This window comes from Fistularia commersonii, unplaced genomic scaffold (genome assembly GCF_037954325.1).
Source record: "Fistularia commersonii isolate RoL2024-O1a breed Wild unplaced genomic scaffold, RoL_Fcom_v1.0 HiC_scaffold_42, whole genome shotgun sequence".
NCBI classification, from domain to species: Eukaryota; Metazoa; Chordata; class Actinopteri; order Syngnathiformes; family Fistulariidae; genus Fistularia; species Fistularia commersonii.
This window is the reverse complement of record NW_028234000.1, coordinates 822,501-830,000: the sequence shown is the minus strand read 5'-3', so window position 1 is coordinate 830,000 and position 7,500 is coordinate 822,501.

Below are 7,500 nucleotides of genomic sequence, written 5' to 3'. Positions count from 1 at the left end.
GGGAATACAACATGTAATTAAGTTGGCGATTCACAAGGAATCTCAGACATCAAACTGTATATTTTTTGTTGTTTATATATAAACATATATAAACAAACATATATTGTTTGTTGTTTATTTTTGGGATATATTGAGGAATATTTAATGGAAAGGAGTCACAATCGCTTTTTGACAATGTCGAAGTGTATAGGTGGCTATAGAATTTAAAGTTTTCATTGGAAATGATAGCCTCATCTGTAATTTCCTTGTTGTTAAGACGGGCTTCCGCTTTGCTCCGCTCCTCCTCTCCTCCGCTCTTCCGCTCCGGGCCCTGGAACTCCCGATCCGCGGGACTTCGGTGAATTCCGGGCCAGTTTTTTGCTCTTCTGCTCTCCTCCCCTCCTCCGCTTCTTCGCTCCCCCGCTTTGGACCCTGGAACTCTTGAACAGGGCCGGGCTTCTGCCCTCCGCCTCTCCTCTGCTCATCCGCTCCAGGCCCTGGCACTCCCTGTGATCCAGTCATTCGCATGTGCGTGCCCGGAGGTCCGGGAGCTCCACTCAAACGTCCGGGGGGGGTAAGGGTAAGGGGTCCTGTCCCCCCCCCTCGCCGCCTCTGAGAAGAGAAACATCTCCTCCACTCCTCCGCTCCTCCGCTGCGGAACCAGGTATTACCGATCCGCCGGACTCAGGCGAATTGCAGAAAGGGGTTTTGCCGTCCTCCGCTCCTCCGCTCCTCCGTTTCGGGCCCTGGAACTCCCGAACCGCTGGACACAAGCGAATCACGGTCCGGGCTTCTGCTCTCCTCCGCTCCTCACCTCATCCGCTCCAGGCCCTGGTACTCCGTGTCCGCGGGAACCCCCCCCAACCCACAAAAACAAACTCTCACACACACACAAACACACGCACACACACACACACACACACACACACACATACACACGCATACACACACACAAACACACAAACACACACAGACACACCTGAACTCATCATAGCTGTGCTAATAGCATTGGCCGAAACGTTTCCACAACCAAACCAACATTAGCTCATCCACTCATTCACATATGTGTGTGCCCGGAGGTCCGGGAGCTCCAGTCATAAGTCCGGGTGATCTATGTCCGGAGAAGGCTCACATTAGCCGCTCTAAGGGGTCCTGCTGCCCCCCAGCTTCCCGGCCTTTGAGAAGAGACACATAACTCCGCTCTTCCGCTTCTCCGCTATGGGCCCTGGTACTCCCGATCCTCCGAACTCAGGTGAATTGCGTGACGTGCTTCTGCTCTCCTATAAGCCCCTACACACTTCGAACACGGCTGTTATCACCCTGTTACTGCATTTCAATGACACCCATTTGCTTTCGATCTCAGTGTCTGCCACCGTACGGAAAAGCGGGGGGGTGGGGGGTGGGGGGGCATAAGCGCATTCGTGCTGTAAGTAATCAGAAGTTAATAGTGTTAACGGTTTGCGAGAAATTTTTAATGCTAGACAAAAAAAGAAAATTAAAAGGATATAATTAAATAAATAGATAGAAAAATAAAATTAAAAACGAAAAAAAAAAAATTGTGAGGGGAATATAACATGTAATTAAGTTGGCGGTTCACAGGGAATCTCAGACATCAAACTGTTTTTAATTGAACATAAATAGTACACCCAAATATACAAATGTACAAATAAACATAGCAAGGTAGAACTGAATGTCAATGAAACAACCAGGCATGAGGAAGCAACGGACATGAGGACATTTGTTCTGTATGTAATGAGAAGTTAATAGTGTTACAGGTTTGTGAGAAATTTACAGTGCTAGACAAAAAACGAAATTAAAAGGAAATAATTAGATAAATAGATAGACAAATGAAATTAAAACCAAAAAAAAAAAATGCAAGGGGAATACGACATGTAATTAAGTTGGCGATTCACAAGGAATCTCAGACATCAAACTGTATATTTTTTGTTGTTTATATATAAACATATATAAACAATCATATATTGTTTGTTGTTTATTTTTGGGATATATTGAGGAATATTTAATGGAAAGGAGTCACAATCGCTTTTTGACAATGTCGAAGTGTATACGTGGCTATAGAATTTAAAGTTTTCATTAGAAATTATAGCCTCATCTGTAATTTCCTTGTTGTTAAGACGGGCTTCCGCTTTGCTCCGCTCCTCCTCTCCTCCGCTCCTCCGCTCTTCCGCTCCGGGCCCTGGAACTCCCGATCCGCGGGACTTCGGTGAATGCCGGGCCAGTTTTTTGCTCTTCTGCTCTCCTCCCCTCCTCCGCTTCTTCGCTCCCCCGCTTTGGACCCTGGAACTCTTGAACAGGGCCGGGCTTCTGCCCTCCGCCTCTCCTCTGCTCATCCGCTCCAGGCCCTGGCACTCCCTGTGATCCAGTCATTCGCATGTGCGTGCCCGGAGGTCCGGGAGCTCCACTCAAACGTCCGGGGGGGGTAAGGGTAAGGGGTCCTGTCCCCACCCCTCGCCGCCTCTGAGAAGAGAAACATCTCCTCCACTCCTCCGCTCCTCCGCTGCGGAACCAGGTATTACCGATCCGCCGGACTCAGGCAAATTGCAGAAAGGGGTTTTGCCGTCCTCCGCTCCTCCGCTCCTCCGTTTCGGGCCCTGGAACTCCCGAACCGCTGGACACAAGCGAATCACGGTCCGGGCTTCTGCTCTCCTCCGCTCCTCACCTCATCCGCTCCAGGCCCTGGTACTCCGTGTCCGCGGGAACCCCCCCCAACCCACAAAAACAAACTCTCACACACACACAAACACACGCACACACACACACACACACACACACACACACATACACACGCATACACACACACAAACACACAAACACACACAGACACACCTGAACTCATCATAGCTGTGCTAATAGCATTGGCCGAAACGTTTCCACAACCAAACCAACATTAGCTCATCCACTCATTCACATATGTGTGTGCCCAGAGGTCCGGGAGCTCCAGTCATAAGTCCGGGTGATCTATGTCCGGAGAAGGCTCACATTAGCCGCTCTAAGGGGTCCTGCTGCCCCCCAGCTTCCCGGCCTTTGAGAAGAGACACATAACTCCGCTCTTCCGCTTCTCCGCTATGGGCCCTGGTACTCCCGATCCTCCGAACTCAGGTGAATTGCGTGACGTGCTTCTGCTCTCCTATAAGCCCCTACACATTTCGAACACGGCTGTTATCACCCTGTTACTGCATTTCAATGACACCCATTTGCTTTCGATCTCAGTGTCTGCCACCGTACGGAAAAGCGGGGGGTGGGGGGTGGGGGGGCATAAGCGCATTCGTGCTGTAAGTAATCAGAAGTTAATAGTGTTAACGGTTTGCGAGAAATTTTTAATGCTAGACAAAAAAAAAAAATTAAAAGGATATAATTAAATAAATAGATAGAAAAATAAAATTAAAAACGAAAAAAAAAAAATTGTGAGGGGAATATAACATGTAATTAAGTTGGCGGTTCACAGGGAATCTCAGACATCAAACTGTTTTTAATTGAACATAAATAGTACACCCAAATATACAAATGTACAAATAAACATAGCAAGGTAGAACTGAATGTCAATGAAACAACCAGGCATGAGGAAGCAACGGACATGAGGACATTTGTTCTGTATGTAATGAGAAGTTAATAGTGTTACAGGTTTGTGAGAAATTTACAGTGCTAGACAAAAAACGAAATTAAAAGGAAATAATTAGATAAATAGATAGACAAATGAAATTAAAACCAAAAAAAAAAAATGCAAGGGGAATACGACATGTAATTAAGTTGGCGATTCACAAGGAATCTCAGACATCAAACTGTATATTTTTTGTTGTTTATATATAAACATATATAAACAATCATATATTGTTTGTTGTTTATTTTTGGGATATATTGAGGAATATTTAATGGAAAGGAGTCACAATCGCTTTTTGACAATGTCGAAGTGTATACGTGGCTATAGAATTTAAAGTTTTCATTAGAAATTATAGCCTCATCTGTAATTTCCTTGTTGTTAAGACGGGCTTAGCTTTGCTCCGCTCCTCCTCTCCTCCGCTCCTCCGCTCTTCCGCTCCGGGCCCTGGAACTCCCGATCCGCGGGACTTCGGTGAATTCCGGGCCAGTTTTTTGCTCTTCTGCTCTCCTCCCCTCCTCCGCTTCTTCGCTCCCCCGCTTTGGACCCTGGAACTCTTGAACAGGGCCGGGCTTCTGCCCTCCGCCTCTCCTCTGCTCATCCGCTCCAGGCCCTGGCACTCCCTGTGATCCAGTCATTCGCATGTGCGTGCCCGGAGGTCCGGGAGCTCCACTCAAACGTCCGGGGGGGATAAGGGTAAGGGGTCCTGCCCCCCCCCCCTCGCCGCCTCTGAGAAGAGAAACATCTCCTCCACTCCTCCGCTCATCCGCTGCGGAACCAGGTACTACCGATCCGCCGGACTCAGGCGAATTGCAGAAAGGGGTTTTGCTGTCCTCCGCTCCTCCGCTCCTCCGCTCCTCCGCTCCTCCGCTCCTCCGCTCCTCCGCTCCTCCGTTTCGGGCCCTGGAACTCCCGAACCGCTGGACACAAGCGAATCACGGTCCGGGCTTCTGCTCTCCTCCGCTCCTCACCTCATCCGCTCCAGGCCCTGGTACTCCGTGTCCGCGGGAACCCCCCCCAACCCACAAAAACAAACTCTCACACACACACAAACACACGCACACACACACACACACACACACACACACAAACACACAAACACACACAGACACACCTGAACTCATCATCGCTGTGCTGATAGCATTGGCCGAAACGTATCCACAACCAAACCAACATTAGCTCATCCAGTCATTCACATATGTGTGTGCCCAGAGGTCCGGGAGCTCCAGTCATAACTCCGGGTGATCTCTGTCCGGAGTAGGCTCACCTTAGCCGGTCTAAGGGGTCCTGCTGCCCCCCAGCTTCCCCGCCTTTGAGAAGAGACACATAACTCCGCTCTTCCGCTTCTCCGCTATGGGCCCTGGTACTCCCGATCCTCCGAACTCAGGTGAATTGCGTGACGTGCTTCTGCTCTCCTATAAGCCCCTACACACTTCGAACACGGCTGTTATCACCCTGTTACTGCATTTCAATGACACCCATTTGCTTTCGATCTCAGTGTCTGCCTCCGTACGGAAAAAGCGGGATGGGTGGGGGGGCATAAGCGCATTCGTGGTGTAAGTAATCAGAAGTTAATAGTGTTAACGGTTTGCGAGAAATTTTTAATGCTAGACAAAAAAAGAAAATTAGAAGGATATAATTAAATAAATAGATAGAAAAATAAAATTAAAAACGAAAAAAAAAAAATTGTGAGGGGAATATAACATGTAATTAAGTTGGCGGTTCACAAGGAATCTCAGACATCAAACTGTTTTTAATTGAACATAAATAGTACACCCAAATATACAAATGTACAAATAAACATAGCAAGGTAGAACTGAATGTCAATGAAACAACCAGGGATGAGGAAGCAACGGACATCAGGACATTTGTTCTGTATGTAATGAGAAGTTAATAGTGTTACAGGTTTGTGAGAAATTTACAGTGCGAGACAAAAAACGAAATTAAAAGGAAGTAATTAAATCAATAGATAGACAAATAAGAAATTAAAACGAAAAAAAAAAAAAAAAAATTGCAAGGGGAATGTAACATGTAATCAAGTTGTTTTTTTTGTTTTTTTTTTTTTTTTTTTTACCAAAAAAAAAAGGAACCTCGGACATGGGTAACTATATTTTTTTGTTTTCGGATTTTTCCATAAGTTTTAAGGATTTTTTTTTTTTTTTTTATATTTCAAAATCGTTTATGAAGACATTAAAATTTGGGGAGCATTTTTGCATTCTGTTCTTGTGAATGAAGAACTTGGCCAGGCCTAAAAGAACATTGACACAGAGTTCATCTGTTATGTTGCTTATAAGTAAACAGAATGTTATATCATCTTTTGAGAAGGAAACTGGTGACGATGGAATGAGAAGGAGAAAAAATATATGGTCAGTGGTTTCAATGTTGTCTTCACAAAATGTACAAATATTATCTTCAAAATTAAAGCGTACCCTCGATAATTCCTTAGATGGGTAGATGTCAGTCATAATTTTGAAGTGGGTCTCTTTTGCCTTGGGGGTATGGGTAGAGTCAGATACATAGTTCGCAGCGTGGCAATCGATTCCTCATCAAATTTATTTAAAATATCCTTTTTTTTTTTTTTTGACGTCCAGGGAATAAGTTTCCTGTGAAACATTTCCTAATAAAGGAGTTGCCGCGCTTTCTGTCCACAATTGAGATTCCCTGGAGTGATAGTCACGAATGCGCTTATGCCCCCCCACCCCCCGCTTTTTCCGTACGGTGGCAGACACTGAGATCGAAAGCAAATGGGTGTCATTGAAAGCCATGTATCTGACTCTAAGCAGTTTAGATTCAATGTTCCTGGATTGATTTAACGTTTGGTCCTTGGATAGGAAAATGCTCAAGTATTTTATTTCTGATTTCATGGAAACATCGCTGATTTCCTTTAGTGGCGAGTCATGCAGCGCAAGAAGTTTGCATTTCTTTAAGTTTAATGACAATCCTGAAGCCTTGGAGAATGTTTTGGTTGTTTTCGGCACTTATTGGGACTTGATGTTCATTTTTCAAAACTAAGGTTGTGTCATCTGCCAGCAGGCTAATAACAATTTCAGTCCCCAGCACGTCTAACTTTTGGATATCGTTGCTCTTTTCAACATAAACGGCTAGCATTTCGGTAGCAATTATAAATAAATAGGGTGAGATGGGGCAACCTTGGGGGATTCCCACATCAACATGGAAGCTCGGAGTGGTGCCGCTTGGCAGGGTGACACAGCTATGAATATTCTCATAGAGCCCACGGATCACATTCCTGAATATTTAACCAAATCCAAAATGTTCGAGCGTTGCTATGATAAATGGATGTTCGACCGAGTCAAAGGCTTTAGAAAAGTCCAAGAAGGATATGCGGCCATTATCTTCAATGCGATACGCCTCTAAACCCATCGCTCGCCCCGACTCGGGGAATCCTAGAGCCTACTTGCACCCCCGCCCTAACTTAACTCCCTCACTCGTGGAGCTCCCTGAGCTCCACACATCCCGGAGCATCACGCCGACTCATTCACATTTGAATGATTGTCTTTATTTTATGTCCGCTAGATAGAGGCATCCGCACATGCGCATCAGTGGAGCTTCAGGCCGGCTGAGGCATGGACTGAAAATCATAAAGACATGTGTGATGAGCTAAAAGGAAGATAAGCATATTTTTATAATAAATGTAAGAAAGAGAGGGTAATGCAGCCTCAGGGCGGCACTGGCCCGTGTCTCTCCAAGCCTGCCTTTGGGGGGGGGGGGGGGGGGGGGGGGGGGGGGGGCACGGAGCAGTGTCTCCCTGTGCCGGTCCCAAGCCCGGATAAATGCAGAGGGTTGCGTCAGGAGGGGCATCCGGCGTAAAACGTTTGCCAAAACCAAACATGCGAGTCAACCATAACTATACCATACCGGATGGGTCGCGGACCGGGTTAACGACG